Raw genomic sequence first — 17,688 nt, 5'->3', positions numbered from 1 at the left:
TATTCTAATCTGTATCTCTATACTCTATCCAATTGATTTTGCAACAGTTTTATCCAGTAGTGACATCTCCTGGGCCAAATGAAAATATTAAACTCACCAGTTATACTGCTTTCTAAGGAACTCAAATATGAAATTGCAGAACTACTAACTGTGGTATGTAACCTATTGCTTAAATCAGCATCTGTACAAGATGACTGGCGGATAGCTAATGTAACACTGATTTTTTAAAAAGGCTCCAGAGGCAATCCTGGCAATTACAGTCCAATAAGCCTAACTTCAGAACCAGGCAAACTGGTTGAAACTATAATAAAGAACAGAATTATCAGACACATAGATGAAAGCGATTTGTTGTCAGGCAGCCTCCCCTCCCCCCGTTTTAGTCACGGGTATTTTTAGTAAAAGTCATGGACAAGTCACGGACCGTGAATTTTTGCTTACTGCCTGTGACCTGTCCGTGACTTTTACAAAAAATACCCGTGACTAAAACGTAGCCTTATTTAGGGCTTATTACAAAAATCTGTAATCCACTAGCCCCCTTTTGGTCCTATGACTGCAGAGGTTTTAACAGGCCACTGTACCTTGAATGGACCCTTACGATATGTGCTAACTACTTATGCTAAACAATCTTTTCCACCTTACATTTAGTTTGGACACTCGGAATACCTTTCCCAGACCTGAAGAAGAGCTCTGTGTGGCTTGGAAGCTTGTCTCTTTCACCAACAGAAATTGATCCAATAAAAGATATTACTTCACTCATCTTGTCTTTCTAATATCCTGGCACTGACATGGCTACAACTACACTGCATACATGGGTAACCAAATGTCAGATGAAATTGAATGTTGATAAAGTATTGTGAATTGGAAAACATAATCCCAACTATACTTACAAAATGATGGGGCCTAAATAGCTGCTAGCACTCAAGAAAGATCTTGGAATCACTGTGGATAGTTCTCCGAAAAAATCTGCTCAAAGGGCAGCAGCAGGCAAAAAAGCTAAGAGAATATTAGGAACCATTAGGAAAGGGATGGATAATAAGATGAAAAATACCATGATGCCACTATATAAATCCATGGTATGCCCACACCTGGAATACTGAATGCAGTTCTGGTTGCCCTATCTCAAAAAAGATATATTAGAATTGTAAAAATTACAGAGAAGGGCAACAAAAATGATTAGGGATAATGGAACAGCTTTCAGATGAGGAGAGATTAAAAAGACAGTGTTCATCTGAGAAAAGAGATGACTAAAGGGGGGGAACATGATACAAGTCTATAAAATCATGAATAATGTGCAGAAAGTGAGTAAGGAAATGTTATTTACTCCCTCACATAACACAAGAATCGGGGTCACCTGATGAAATTACTAGTCAGCAGGTTTACAACAAACAAAAAGGAAGTACTTGTACACACATCACACAGTCAACTTGTGGAATGTTGTGAAGGTTAACAAAAATTAGATAAATTCATGGAGGATCAATGGTTATTAGCCAAGATAGTCAGGGATGCAACTCTGTAGTCTGAGTGTCCTTAAATCTCTTACTGCCAGAAGCTGGGACTGGAAGACAGGGATGGATCACTTGCTAAATTGCCCTGTTCTGTTCATTGCCTCTGAAGCATCTGGCACCAGCCACTGTCAAATGACAGAATACTGGGCTAAAAGGACCATTGGTCTGATCCAGTATGGTTCTTATATTCTTATATTGAGGCCTAACCCTGCCACATTTACTTATATTGATACTAATTATACAGTAAATTCAGGCTACTCAGCATGAAAAAGTGTGGCAGATTGGGATTTACATCAGCAGTAAAAAAGGAAAGTGCAACTGTGAGAATATAACTATAAACCTAACGGCCTGATTTTGATCTAACTGATGTAAATCAGAAGTAACTTCAATGAAGCTGGTGGAGTTATACCCAGGTAAAACTAGCATGTAAACAGAATTATGGCCTTAGTGTATAGCATAACAGGGCAAAATTCTTTTCATCTTATTCCCATGAGCAATCTTATTGATTTCAATGGGATTATTCACATAAGTAAAGAAAGCAGGATTTGGTTCTTATTAAATTGACAAATTTAAGTTTTAGCATGAAATATACAGTGCAATTCATAATACTTATTAATTGCTTAATAAGGGGCATTGTGTTTTCAAGCCATATACCTAAACCAACAGTTCTAAACCAACCATTGCACCGCGACCCCCTTCTGACAAGAAAAATTACTACATGACCTCAGGAATGGGGACCGAAGCAACCCACTTTGGGGGTCCCAAGCCACAGTTTGAGAACCCCTGACCTAAACTACAAGATCCTTGAGGAAGGAAACGTGTGTCTTCTATACTTTGTACAGGGATGAGGACAAAAGTCAGCAATCAATTAGTAAAATAATAATGTAATAAATAATAAAATACAGCTTCATCGAAGTGCATGGTACTTTAAAGAAATGCTCTCAAGAGCTACCAATCTTCTTTCATTTCTTTAAAGTACCATGCACTTTTATGAAGCTTTAGTTTATTATTTATCACATTATTATTACTAACAAAGTATATCACACAAATGATACCAAAGGGGGGGAAGAAATTAGGGAGGAAAGCAAATTACAACAAACCAATAGTAGAATTTACTGCTTTTAAACGTTTTAGATTGCAATCCTTGTCCTGCTGAATTAAAAGGTTATATTTCCACTAACTGCAATGGGAACAGGAATTACACCTCTATCCCAATATAACACTGTCCTCGGGAACCAAAAAATCTTACCGCGTTATAGGTGAAACCACGTTATATTGAACTTGCTTTCATCTGCCGGAGTGCGCAGTCCCGCCCCCCTCCCCTGGAGCGCTGCTTTACCGCGTTATATCCGAATTCGTGTTATATCGGGTTGCATTATATCAGGGTAGAGGTGTAGTTCCTAGAATTTATACGTACTGTCCTTTCTAAGGCCTTGTTTAGGTAATATCAGAAAAATACTTCCATTGGTGCTACCACCCATTCAGTTGCATCAGTGTTAACAGGGAGAGTGGGGGTGGGCCCTAGGGCTTGTCTACACTTGAAAGTTAACACAGGTAAATTAGGGTGTGAATGTAAAGTGCAACAGCTGTTCCTGACTAACTCCATGTTACTGGATTCAGAGTGGATTAAACGAAACAGGAACAAGGTACTATTGTTCCTGAATAAACCTAGGTCTACACTTAAAATTTAGGGTATGGCTACACTTGCAAATGTAGAGCGCTTTGAGTTAAACCAGCCTTCGTAAAGTGCAGTAGGGAAAGGACTGCAGTCTGTCCACACTGACAGCTGCATGTGCACTGGCGTGTCCACATTTGCAGCACTTGCAGCGGCATTGGGAGCGGTGCATTGTGGGCAGCTATCCCACAGAGCACCTCTTCCCATTCTGGCATTGTGGGCAGCTATCCCACAGAGCACCTCTTCCCATTCTGGCTTGTAGGAAGGGGGCGGGGGATTCTGGGCATCATCCCAACACCCCATGATGCATCGGTTCGCATCCCAGCAATCCCTCTGCTTCCGTCCACAATTGGCGCCATCTTTCAATTGGCGCTCTGTCTTCCCTTTCGGTCTGTGGGAATGGAGCCTGAACTGCTGAGGAATATGCTGACGATTTTCGCCAGCACATCACGTTTGGCAGTCGGGTTATTCCTTAAGATCCAAAGTGACAGTGAGGACTCCGACTAGATCGACTCGAGTAATGCATACGACACGAGATTGCTTGTTTCAGAGTAACAGCCGTGTTAGTCTGTATCCGCAAAAAGAAGAACAGGAGTACTTGTGGCACCTTAGAGACTAACAAATTTATTAGAGCATAAGCACATCCGAAGAAGTGGGCTGTAGTCCACAAAAACTTATGCTCTAATAAATTTGTTAGTCTCTAGGGTGCCACGAGATTGCTTGTGGCATTCACGGACATGCTCACCACCGTCAAACGGCATTTTTGAGCTCGGGAAACAAAGCACTGAGTGGTGGGATCACATCATCATGCAAGTCTGGGATGACAAGCAGTGGCTGCGGAACTTTCGCATGAGAAAAGCCACTTTCATGGGACTGTGTGAGGAGCTTGCCCTGACCCTGGGGCGAAAGGACACGAGATTGAGAGCTGCCCTGATAGTGGAGAAGCAGCTAGCTATTGCAATCTGGAAGCTGGCAACTACGGACAGCTAACCAGTGGCTAACCAGTTTTGAGTGGGGAAGTCGACCATTGGAATCGTGTAGATGCAAGTTTGCAGGGCCATTAATCACATCTTCCTCAGAATAACCGTGACTCTGGGTAACGTGCAGGACATTGTGGCTGGCTTTGCACAAATGGGTTTCTCTAACTGTGGAGGGGCGCTAGATGGGACGCATATTCCAATTCTGGCACCAGCCCACCTAGCCTCGGAGGACGTTAATCGGAAGGGCTATTTCTCTATGGTTCTCCAGGCGCTTGTGGAACCCGTGGGCGTTTCATTGACATGAACACAGGCTGGCCCGGAAAGGTGCATGATGCACACATCTTTCAGAACACTGGCCTGTTCAGGAAGCTGCAAGCCGGGACTTTTTTTCCAGACCAGAAGATCACCGTAGGGGAAGTCGAAATGCCCAGTGTGATCCTTGGAGATCCCGCTTACCCTTTAATGCCGTGGCTCATGAAACCCTACACAGGGAGCCTTGACAGCAGCAAGGTGTGGTTCAACAACAGGCTGAGCCAGTGCAGAATGACTGTGGAGTGTGCTTTTGGCTGTTTAAAGGGCCACTGGTGCTCTCTGCATGGGAAGCTGGACCTGGCCGATAACAGCTTCCCCGCGGTTATATCCGTGTGCTGTACCCTCCATAACATTTGTGAAGGGAAGGGTGAAATATTCACTCAGGCCTGGAACTCGGCGGTTCAACACCTGGAGGCTGAATTTGAACAGCCAGAGAGCAGGGCTATAAGAAGGGCCCAGCACGGGGCTGCAAGGATTAGGGATGCCTTGAGGGAGCAATTTGAAGCTGAAAGCCACCAGTAATGTCTGGTGCCCTGCACGGGAGTGAAGTGCAGTGGTTCCAATGTTAGTAGGAATCTGTGTTTGCTACGTATGATACACTGACTTGCGGTGCCTGTTGCTTTCCTGGGCTAAGGTATCTTTTACTTTATGCAATAATAAAGAATGTTTTCAAAGCAAAAAAATCCATTTATTGAAAAGAAAATGCATTTATTGAAAAGAAACACAATTGCTTGAGAAAGAGAAAAGGCAAAGGGGTGGAGTGGGGAACGGGACAATCACAGATTTGCATATGTCCTGTGATCATACTCAGCCTTCCTGTTTGGAGTGCTTTGCAATGAGTGCTGCACTTCAGGATGGCTATACTGTATGGTGATAGGGGTTGAGTGCAGTGGGTAAGGGTCGTAGTTTTCAGGGCTAAGTGGTGAAGCTACAGGTGTTGGAGGCAGCTGGTGGCAATAAGAACCCGGATGTTGGGGAAAGTGGATTGGAGGTGACATGGGGGCACAAGGGAAAGAGCTTTGGGACAAGGGCTGCGGGGGGGGGAGGGAGGGGCAGGCGTGGTAGTGCTCTGCCTGCATGGCTACGAGCGCCTGGATCGAGTCCGCTTGGCCAGTGCAGGGTTAAAGTGAAGGAGCTGCAGAATGCCTACCGCAAAGCCTGCGAGGCAAACAGCCACTCCGGTGCTGCCCCCGTGACCTGCCATTTTTATAAGGGCACTGGCCCCTTTCCATCATGTCCCTTGATATCTGCCCGAAGGTATCATAATTCCTACATCTGGAGCGCAGCTGGGACTGGACAGCTTCCTCCCCCCAAACACTGATGAGGTTCAGCACCTCGCCATTGCTCCATACTGGGGATTGCCTGGCACGTGGAGGCATGGTCACCTGGAAAGATTCGCTGAGAGCACTCCATGCCTGGCTGAGCAAACAGGAAGGGGATTTTCAAAATTCCCAGAGCATTTAAAGGGCGGGTCTAATGGTTGGTCACCTGAGGGCAGGGCAGTAGAGTTCAAACTGATGACCAGAGTGGCTAGAACAGGCATTGTTGGACACTTCTGGAGGCCAATCAGAGCGCCTTAACAGACCAGGGTGTCCACACTGGCGCCGTGGCGCTCCAGCAGGGGCACATCAAATGTTATTCCACTCGCCGAGACAGAGTACCAGGCGCGCTCTAGCCGCGGAGTCAGAGTGCTCTACGGGCCTTGCCAGTGTGGATGCGTTGTGAGTTAGAGCGCGCTGGGCTGCTTTAATGCGCTCTAACTCGCAAGTGTAGCCATGCCCTTAGATCGACCTAGCTACATCGTTCAGGGGTGTGAAAAATTCCCACATCTGAGTGCCAAAGTTAAGATGACCTAACCCCAATGTACGTGCAGCTAGGTCCACTGACCTAGCTACACTGCTCAGAGAGATGGACTAACTGCAGCGACGGTAAAAAAGCCCTTCCATCACTGTAGCGCCAGTAGTGTAGACATGGCTTAAGAGTGACCACACTATTCCTGAATATCTCCATGTGTACACAAACCCTAAGTGTTCAGTTTCAGGTTCTCTGCCACAAATTTAACTAAAGCTAAAGAGAGAGAAATGAAAAATCCCCCAAAGAGTAAAGTTTCTAAGCAACCCCTACATCTCTAAAATGACATAATACATATAAGAAAAATAATGGCAAGACCTTGTGTAAATCTTTATTTACATGGAGAGTCACACTGAGGTAACTGAACTACTTGTGAGAGTAAGGAAGACTTTCATGCGGAAGGTTTGGTGAGACTGGCCCTTAAATCAGCACAAAGAAGGTATGTTCATTTATTTTGTCAGAAAGAACAATCCATTTTTTCCATTGACAAGTTTTGAGGTCACTTTAATATTTAGGCCCTGATCCTGCAATGAGCTATGGGTAGGCAAACCCCTGAGCCAGGCAGAGCTCACTGGAGAACCAAGATCATAAATTTTCACTGTTCTAGTACAGCAGTCTTTCATGTCACTTTTATAATCCCGTGTTATGAGGTGAACTATACATCAACTGTAAAACGCTGCTTTGGTGTATAAGGTTTGTGCAGTGAGTTAATTTTTTTTAAACCAAATTTTTACCCATAATTTGGATACGCTTAAAATTATATGAAAGGAAAAATTTGACAGATGTGACATACCTTTTGTGCTTCTGTAATTAAAATTGGCAAGAAAAGTTGCTCCCTAACATAATCTTAATTTCTTGTATTGCGCAAGGGGATCTAAACCCTTGAAAAACCCAGCTACTTCATAATAAAAAAAGTTTTAATTAAGCTGAGCCAAAGGTTAACTGAAAAAGGCAAAAAGCTGTTCCAACTTGTTTTTATCTATTAATCTTTGGTATTCATATAGTACCAATCACTGTTGTAGCTGGCATTTTTCTGGTGGCCCTACCATTTTCTGTAAAAAATAAATACTGTAAATGTTTACCCTTACAGTTGTGAAGAAAACTTTTGGAATGTGAACCACTGTGCTTCTCTTTTCCTGAGTCTGCAGACAACCTGAAACAATAGATTGGAGAGATGTGAATTTCCCCATTCATCTAAACTCTTTGGGGGCAGGGACCATCTCATACAGCTCCCCCATAAACTTCAATTTCATCACATTAGCACATGTTAAAGTCTATGCTGTCTAAGGGCTATGCTACACATTGCCTGATTTAGGAACAACTGTTCCTGAATAACTCCATGCGGTAGGCCTGATCTATACTACAAATTTACGCCAGCATAATTATATTGGCTAGGAGTGTAAAAAATCATAACCCCTAACCAATATAGCTATGCTGGGAAAAAAAAAACCAGTCCAGTGCAAACCCAATTATTCCGACCGAAGAGTACTTTTGTCAGCACAGCTAATGTTGTTCGGGAAGGTGGTATTAGGGCTAGTCTACACTAGAAAAAGGTTGACCTAGCTACATCATCAGAGTTGTGAAAAATCTGCACCCTCAGAGATGTAGTTAAGACGACCTAAGCCCCAGTGTAGACAGTGCTAGGTCAACAGAAGAACCTGCTTGTTGTTGTAGTAAGTGTCTATAGCTATATATACCCTCCCTAAATGACGTAAGCTACAGCATATGAAGATTCTTTTGCAGGATAAACTGCATCTACATGGGTTTTTTTTGCCAGCATGTTGGCTAGAGGGATGATTTTTTTCATATTCTGACATAAGTTGTATAGGCAAAACTTTGTAGTGTAGACTTGGCCCAAGTGTAGACAAGCCCTAAGGCCAGGTCTACATTATAAAAGGTTTGCCAGATTGACCACTGAAGCCCGACCTGATCTTGGAAACCCTTGTTTAGGAGTTTCTGTATTGTTAATTCATATGTTAAAATAAACTAAGCTGCTTAAGAACAGCTGTTATAAAAGTAGGGGAAACACTATAAAGAATTATTTCAAATAGGCTTTGCTATCAGCAGTAGACCTAGTGAGGCCTAGCAGTTAGCATAAACAGTTGACATAAGTTAGCTTGAGTGTTTGGCTTAGGTTATAAGGATTTTTGCAATATAGATCTTGTAATAAATAAGTAAACTGGAAAAGAACAAAAACCAGGGGGACTTTTAGTATGTGTAAACATGAAGTTAACTGCATTGATGCGTTAGAAATATTAGGAAATGTACCGAGGCATGTGGCTTGTGTCAACAATCAGAACCCCAGTTATGGTTTTCTGGATAGCCCTACATGAACCTTAGGCTGGAAAATAATCTAAATATGGTACCTGGGTGTGTGGGTGCTCAGGGAAAAGGAGTATAAAAAAAGATGTATGCCCAATCTCTGATGTGTGCATCGGGGTGATCAGATGGTGGAAGCCGGGCGCATTACATCCCACTTACGATGTTCTGCACTGACTCTTTCTTCTATCTTCACCAGTCTCTACTATATTGTGAGTATGTCAGCAGGGACTGCTTTATTCTTTATGTGTTTTCTGTGTATTAATGCTTATTAGGGCTGTCAATTAATCGCAGTTAACTCACACAATTAACTCAAAATTTTTTATTAATCGTGATTAATCGCAGTTTTAATCACACTATTAAACAATAGAATACCAATTGAAAATTATTAAGTATTTTGGATGTTTTTCTACATTTTCAAATATTTGATTTCAATTTGCAACACAGAATACAAAGTGTACAGTGCTCACTTTATATTTATTTTTAGTATAAATATTTGCTCTATAAAAATGATAATAAAAAGAAATAGTATTTTTCAATTCACCTCATACAAGTACTGTAGTGCAATCTCTTTATCAGGAAAGTTGAACTTACAAATGTAGAATTATGTACAAAAAAACCCTGCACTCAAAAATAAAACAGTGTAAAATTTTAGAGCCTACAAGTCCACTTAGGCCTAGTTCCAGTTCAGTCAATCACTAATACAAACACGTTTGTTTACATTTGCGGGGGATAATACTGCCCGCTTGTTATTTACAGCACATGAAAAAGAGAACAGATGTTCGCATGGCACTGTGGTAGTCGGCATTGCTAGGTATCTAAGTGTCAGATATGCTAAACATTTGTAAGCGCCTTCATGCTTTGGCCAATATTCCAGAGGACATGCCTCCATGCCGATGATGCTTGTTAAAAGAATAATACACCTCTACCCCAATATAACGCTGTCCTCGGGAGCCAAAAAATCTTACCGCGTTATAGGTGAAACTGCGTTATACTGAACTTGCTTTGATCCGCCAAAGTGTGCAGCCCCGCCCCCACCGGAGCGCTGCTTTACCGCATTATATCCGAATTCATGTTATATCGGGTCATGTTACATTGGGGTAGAGGTGTACGTTAATTAAGTTTGTGACTGAACTCCTTGGGGGGGAATTGTATGTCTCCTGCTCTGTTTTACCTGCATTCTGCCATATATTTCATGTTATGGCAGTCTTGCACGATGACCCAGCACATGTTGTTCGATTTAAGAACACTTTCACTGCAGATTTGACAAAATGCAAAGAAGATACCAATGTGAGATTTCTAAAGATAGCTACAGCACTTGACACAAGGTTTAAGAATCTGAAGTGCCTTCCAAAATCTGAGAGGGACGAGGTATAGAGCATGTTTTCAGAAGACTTAAAAGAGCAACACTCCAATGAGGAAACTACAGAATCCGAACCACCAAAAACGAAAATCAATCTTTTGTTGGTGGCATCTGACTGAGATGATGAAAATGAACATGCGTCGGTCCACACTGCTTTGGATTGCTATTGAGCAGAACCCTTCATCAGCATGGAAGCATGTATTCTGGAATGGTGGCTGAAGCATGAAGGGACATATAAATCTTTACCGCATCTGGCCGGTAAATATCTTTCGACGCTGGCTACAATAGTGCCATGCAAACGCCTGTTCTCACTTTCAGGTGACATTGTAAACAAGAAGCAGGCAGCATTATCTTTTGCAAATGTAAACAAACGTGTTTGTCTGTAGCGATTGGCTGAACAAGAAGTAGGACTGAGTAGACTTGTAGGCTGTAAGTTTTACATTGTTTTATTTTTGAGTGCAGGTTTTTTTTGTACATAATTCTACATTTGTAAATTCAACTTTCCTGATAAAGAGATTGCACTACAGTACTTGTATGAGGTGAATTGAAAAATATTATTTCTTTTATCATTTTTACAGTGCAAATATTTGTACTAAAAATAAAGTGAGCACTGTACACTTTGTATTCTGCGTTGTAATTGAAATCAATATTTGAAAATGTAGAAAAAATCCAAAAATATTTAAATAAATGGTATTCTATTATTAACAGAGCAATTAATCGTGATTTATTTTTCTAATCGCTTGACAGCCCTAACGATTATCCATGGATTTATTTGGATAATTCAAGTTTCTAAGTGTGGCCCACCAATCTCATAATAATTTCAAGTCGCCACCTGACTAAAGAACCTGTGATTAGTGACTTGTGTAATCTGCACCCCAAATTAATGAAAGACTACAGTCAGTATACCTCTACTGGCAAACCCATCTACTGTACATATAGCTTGCCCTGGCAAAAATTGCTTTTGTCAGGATAGCTTATACTGGTTCCCTGAGCAAAATAAGACACATGGGCAAAAGCACTTTTATGCCAGTATAACTGCATCTACACTAGGGCTTTTGCCAGCATAGAAATGTCATAAGAAAAAGATCACACCCTTACCAACATTAATACAGTGGCAAAAGTTGCTAATGTAAACCTGGCCCAGAGCCTTGTCTTTACCAGGAAAACAGGTGTTTTTTTATCACATTACTAACACATGGTAAAAACAAACAAAATCCAAATCCATAGTCTGGCTGCACCCTAGGAGTTTTGGAATGTGTGTAGTACTAGGTGTTATCTACTCTAACAACACACCTTTAATCCTAGTCAAGACAAAGCTATGTGTTTGTATAGCACTGTCCTAGTGCAACGACCTTGGGTCGGCCTCTACTGTAATACAACTAAATAAATACCAGTGTTTATGCTGAAGCCTAATAACTGCATTTTACTTCTCATTCTAATTATTTTAATGATTATTTTAACAAACATATCCAGTGGATGTGCTTTATTCCACATAGTTGGACATCATAAATCAAATACGGAAAAGACTGTTCATCTAGTCCATCCTTCTGACCAAAATAGGATTGTTCCCTACAGTATATTCTCTAACTTTTGTTCAGTCTGCTTTTAAAAAGTGATGTATAAAAGGGGGAAAATGTTTCTTTTTTTGTTTCTGTGTGACATTAGAAAGGTCTAAAAAGTTTCAGGGATTTTTAAGAGTTTTTTTCTGCTTGTTATTTTACACTAGAAATTCGGGTCTTGCATGCTCTTGAAATCTGTGACCGAAGAACTGACGTGCAGTACACTAAAACCACTCCTAATGCCTTAATTCAATGGGATTTCCTTATGTCACGTTTAATTGAAATCAGTGGGAGTTTTGAGCGTGTAACAATGGCAAGATTGGTTTTATACTTACGTTTATACACCTGAATATTTCTTTGTTAAAAAAATCCCATAGAAACACAGAAATAGAAAAAAGATGCATTGTACCATCAAGGCGGTAAAAATCATGGACAAAAGCCAGGAAATTGAAGGCTGATATTGTCTTCAATTTACACTGTTGACTTTTTCCTGTTTACAGCCACTTGAGTCAATGGCAGAGCGTGGGTTACTGGCTTTTGTCTGATTGCATCACAGCCCTAACATTATTTAAATACAGATTTTGCATACGTTATAAATCTATGTCCTGAAACTTGAGTGCTATTTCACCAGGTATTATCAGGAGGATTCTATTTATACTTTGTGCCCTGAGGGCTAACTGCATATTAGCACAGTTATAATCCAAGAGTGTTTCAAGGTTGCTGTTCCCCACCCCCTCTCCCCATACACACACACAAGAGTGAAACGGCAAAAAACTGCTACAAAAGGTTGCAACATAAAGGCCTACTGAGGTCAATGGGAGTTTTGCCTAAGTGAGTTGTGAGGCCCATGTGGCGATATTCCCAGGCTGAGGCAATGTACTCATAACTTGTTTACTCTATGTACTGTTGGTATGAACACTACTACAAAAATAGAAGCCTGGTACCACTCTTCCCAGTGCATGATTTACCAGACTCTAGATTATTTGCAATAGAAACAATATATGGTAAAGAGACACAGTTGTGTTGCTGTGTCACTGTCAACTAAGAAACCCCTCTGTTTCTAATCTCTGTGATTTGGAATTATTTAGGACAATCAGTGTGGGACAGGAAGCACTTAACTTCTTTGAGAAGCATTGCCAAATATCTCATTTTAATACTCGTTTAATCCCACTTTGGACTTGTCTATACTAGAAATTTAAAAAAAAACTGTTTTTAAATAGGCACAGTTGCCTAAGTTTTTAAAAAGGTTTAAATGGCAGTTCAGACCTAACAAATGCATTTCAAAACTAGTTCAGACTAACATGCAATTCAGGGTCTGTCTATACCGGGGAGATTCTGTTCTGCAAAAGAGGGTCAAGGCTTTACTATGGGCACGTCTTCATTGGCAACGTCTTCACCCAGCAGCGCTTAATGTGTAGTCTCGGCACAGCGCTGGTAGCAGCTATTCCCCTCCTGGAGGTGGGTTTTTTATAGCGTGGGAACAGCTTTAACGTTGCTAGTGAAGACGTAGCCCTCCACAAATAGTTGTTCCGGGTAAAAAAAAAAAAAAAAAGAGCCATGTTTGCGGAGTTTCTCGTATTTACATGGAGCTAGCAACTGGCAGCCTGTTACCTGGAATCACAACACAAGGGCGCTTGCAGCCATAGGCGCTGTGCGCGTACCACTGCCAGGGCCACGGGGAGGCACACAAGGGAGCAGCCCTGGCCTCCACACCTGGCACTTCCCGACACGGCCCGCACCGCGCTGAGCCGGGTCGGTCTCTCCCGGAGCCCGCTCTACACAACTACTCTAGGCGGCGGCCTGGACAACAGCCTGGCCCGCCCGTCCCCTTCCCTCGGGCTCCGGCGGGAGACCGTCTGGCGGCGAACCAAGGGGACGCGGGAGGAATGCCTCAGACTGGCGCCAGGGATGATAACCATCCCGACCTCCACGGGCCACCACAAGGTGTGCGCCTGCGCGTTACTACAATGGGCTCCCTCAAGGCACTACCAGCATCATGGGCTGCCACGTGTGCGCACGCGCGCGCCCTCCAGCTCACCTTCACCCGGGGAAGCCTTAGCGACAACCCATCTCCTCGCCCGAATATTTCTGCCCAATCAGACCGAAGCAGAACCAAAATCCCGCCTCCTGCTCCCCTTTTATCCAATCGCCAGTACCCTTAACCCCCCCCCAACACCGTTGTTATTAGGAGGAGGATAAGAAAGGAAGGATCCAAATTACTAAATACCGAGAGGTGCAACGCCACCCCTTCCCTCCGTTGTGGTTTGCCCTAGTCCCCATACTCCAAGGGGGGGAAGAAAGAACGTTACCACCCTCTCTAGGCCCTGTAGTACCCTCGCCGGGCCCGGAGGGGTTACTGTGATGGGGGGGCAGCACCTCTTCCCCCCGAGAAAGGGTCATCCCCTGGGATCGGCTCAACCACAACGTGTCCCGCCGCGACTGACACAGCCGGCACACGGGGGGCCCCGGCGAGGAGCCCGGTTCTCTGAGGCTCCGCGCCTGCGCCTGGGCCAGGCCTGTCCCCCTGCGGCCAAGCCCCGGGCCCCTCAGCAAGCCCAGCCTGCGCCCCCTCCCCGCCAGGCTGGGGACCGCTCCGTACCTAGAGACCGGATGCTCGGGGAGGGGAACTTGACACCCACCTGTGTGTGTGTGGGGGGGCGTTACTAGGCGCCCAGAGACCGGCAGGCTCAGCCTCCTGCTCCCTTGGCCACGAGCTGTGGGGGTAGGGGTCTGTCACAGCAGCGGGTGGGTGAGGCGCTGTGGCCTGCCATGGGCAGGAGGTCAGACAAGATGAGCACGATGGTTCCTTCTGGGCTTAAAGTCTATGGTCCCTGCCCCAGGCTGCTTTACACCCGTCCCCGCTGGCAGCAGACAACCTGGTGTGCTGGGACACGGCTCCTGGCCCCAGCCCCTGGAGCCCCCCAACACACAGGGTGACTGCCGCTGTGATTCGCTGACAGCTACGCACAGACACCCGTTACCTCTCAGTCCTGGCTCCTGCAGATTTGCTGGTGCTGGGAAGTGGGGCTGCTGCTTGTGCTCTGGTTCTGCCTTTTTTGTTTTAGGGCTGTCTCTCTAGCTCCAGCTGAACTCAAAACAAAGGAGACCCTGAGAAACATGTGACCTGCCAAAGCCAAAACACATGATGTCAGTGACACGCCAGCCAGTGGGAGCACAGCGGCAGAAGTACTTGGGAGATGTAGTTCAAAGAGACCACAGCGATGCAAACATCCGTGTCACGTCGTTTGCCTGCCCATTTTAGTCCATGGTCAGAGTTGAAGTTGGTATTTTAAACCATTAGCAACTATCAAGGGCCAACTTCCCAAAAATAATTGCACCACCCATCTAAAATATAGATACACCCAGGCATTTGTTGGCATGTATAATTTACACATGAATTTTCTGAATGGAACTAGAACTGAATAGTCTTAACTGCAGTGAAAATTTAGTCCTTAGCTGTAACTTGAGGTAATATTTTCAGAAGGCCACTTCTAAAAATGAGCCCACAATCTTGGTGAGTGCAACCATCAGTGCTCACAAAAGTTCTGATTTATGCCCTTGACTGTTAGGACATTATATATTGGAAAATTATTCATAAGTGAAATTTTTAAACTAGATTTCTTGTTCGATAGTCAATGTTTCAATTCTGATTTAGTTGAAAGAAGAAAAAACTAGTGAAGAGGAAATTGGAAGCAGAACAGGCAAGAAGAAAATGAGAGGCTCAGTGAAAAATATTCTCCAACACCCACTGATATACAGTATTACAGCCTTACAAATTATCATGTAATTTTAGCAGCCTAAATCCAAAATCTACTCAACTCCCTTTATCAAGATTATAATGAAAAAAACCAACAATTTATATTTTACTCCTCTTACAAAAAAAAAAAAAATGAACCTTCACCCTGAGTGAGTATAATTTTGCAATCTGACAGTACCGTATCTTTCAAATTAAAGCACTGTTTTCTCTTCAATTGTTGCATTTTGTATCTGGTGCTTCTGTGTCCCCCAAAATCTACAAATGTATTTTTGGGGCCTACCCAATATATATTAGGAAAGTACACAACTGACTAATGAATATGACAATGTCTCCTCTCATAAATAGGCCCCCAAATAGGAAATAGTTAAAAAAGAGAGGATCTTTACTTCATCTACTCCAGCTACAATCTCCCCCAATTAATCTCTGTTCTCCAATATACACAGTGTTGTCAGTAGGCACCATTTAATTGTGTTTAACAAAAATGTCAGGATTTTTCCTTCTTGCTCACTTCAGGAAAAGCTGTAATTTTGGCAAGATTGGCTCCAAGGATTGTATGAGAACAACACTGCTCCGATACCGCTGAATTTCTAAGGCACCTGAGTGCATAGCTAGTTCACTGCATGAGGAAAAAAGGGGCCAAGATGTCACTCAGACTCTCCCTCCCACTCTGTAGAGATGGGGAGAAGAGGAAATAGTATAATTCCTGGTTATATTTAGGTAGTAGTTTCTCTGCATGCCCAGCTCTTCACAATCTGCCATGTCCTCACCTGCTACCAGTGCTAGTGAACCAGTAACAGATGAAGGAGGCAGCAGTACAAGGAAATTTAGACCTACAAACAGCTCACTTCTCTGCAGGTTGAAGAAAGCAGTAATGAGTTGGGGTGTTATAATAATTGAGCTTACAAATTTACTTTAATTATGAGCTCAACTGTAAAAGTATTTAAAAGTTCATGAAATGTAACAATAACCTACAATCATAAATGTTGATGGGAAAAGGTACAAAAAGGAGACAGAAAAAATGAATAAGTCTAAACTAAAAGGCCTGCTGATCGGTTCAAAGACTGTTAAAATCATGCTTGATGCAAACAAGATGTGGAACCAGAAATCAGTGAACCAATACTGGTGTCAGAAACAAGGCTTAATTGGTGGACAAAATAATGAGGGAATGGGCTATCCACCAATCATTCCTTTTTTGTGTTCTTAAACAAAGAGACTTGGATGTGTGTGGGAAGTATAAGAAGAACAGACAGAGACTACTGGAGTGAGCTTCCCCATCATGGCTTCCATCCTCACTGTCTCCTGGGACTTTGGACCTTCATCATAATCCTGAGGGATGTCTTGATCAGGTCAGGCCAGAGAGGTATCCAGAGGACAATAGCAGCCCTGGCAGCTCCAGTTGAATCCCAACCACCACCTGAGATGAAATGGGATTAGACTTTAAAAACAGCAGTAACGAGCAGATTCAGCTCATCTCAACTAACTTCTCTCTTCCCCAAAAGGACAGTTATTACCATATTTGACACCATCTAACATACTGTCAAACAAGGATGTTTTTTCCTTCTAAAAACTCTCTGTAGCTAAAGGAAAAGGGAACAAGAAATTTTGTGAAAATTAAAGCCTTACTTAATACTTTATATTTCAATTGCTTTAACTCCTTTTCTTTCTTCTCCATATCTGTAATAAAAGGTTAAAAGGATTTTGAATGGTGTTTGAGCCATGGTATGAAGCAGGCTGAAGTCTCTGTATACCAAATCTTGTTTCAGAGTAGCAGCCGTGTTAGTTTGTATCCGCAAAAAGAACAGGAGTACTTGTGGCACCTTAGAGACTAACAAATTTATTAGAGCATAAGCTTTCGTGGGCTACAGCCCACTTCTTCAGATGCATATAGAGTGGAACATATATAGAGGAGATATACGTTCCACTCTATATGCATCTGAAGAAGTGGGCTGTAGCCCATGAAAGCTTATGCTCTAATAAATTTGTTAGTCTCTAAGGTGCCACAAGTACTCCTGTTCTTTTTGCAAATCTTGTTTAACACTGTTTAATGTTGGACAGTGACTAAATTATGTTAACATCTTTGGCCCACTTATTCCATCTAAATGAATACAACAGGGGAAAGCTTCTTTATTCAGCAAGTGGGAATGGTGCGTGACGGGGGAGTAGTGTTAACCCTGCAACATTAACTATGTTGGTGAGGATGGTATAGGCTAGCTATACCTTGCAGCCAATTAGCAGGATCTTGGACCCTTATCTGGTATCTATCACCACAGGATTAGAAGGGAAAGATAGTATCAGAGGGGTAGCTGTGTTAGTCTGAATCTGTAAAAAGCAACAGAGGGTCCTATGGCACCTTTAAGACTTCTGTTA

At 42.9% G+C, this 17,688-nt stretch overlaps 1 protein-coding gene across 3 annotated transcripts in view; it reads right to left on the bottom strand.

Annotated features, from left to right (window-relative positions):
* KLHL24 (kelch like family member 24) overlaps positions 1–14,700 on the bottom strand; it is a 47,717-nt gene extending 33,017 nt beyond the window's left edge. Inside the window, exons 1-2 of one of the 3 annotated variants that reach the window (XM_034780751.1) lie at positions 14,546–14,700; positions 7,406–7,476 (exon numbers count right to left, since the gene is read on the bottom strand). The gene's annotated coding sequence lies outside the window, so the exon portion shown is untranslated. The remainder of the gene's footprint in view (positions 1–7,405; positions 7,477–14,545) is intronic. The other 2 variants (XM_034780750.1, XM_034780752.1) reach the window with 2 other exon arrangements.
* Between the last annotated feature and the right edge of the window lie 2,988 nt (positions 14,701–17,688).

Source organism: Trachemys scripta, chromosome 9 (assembly GCF_013100865.1).
Source record: "Trachemys scripta elegans isolate TJP31775 chromosome 9, CAS_Tse_1.0, whole genome shotgun sequence".
NCBI classification, from domain to species: domain Eukaryota; kingdom Metazoa; phylum Chordata; order Testudines; family Emydidae; genus Trachemys; species Trachemys scripta.
Note: the sequence above shows the minus strand (reverse complement) of the source record. Positions and strands in the feature narration are given on the sequence as shown.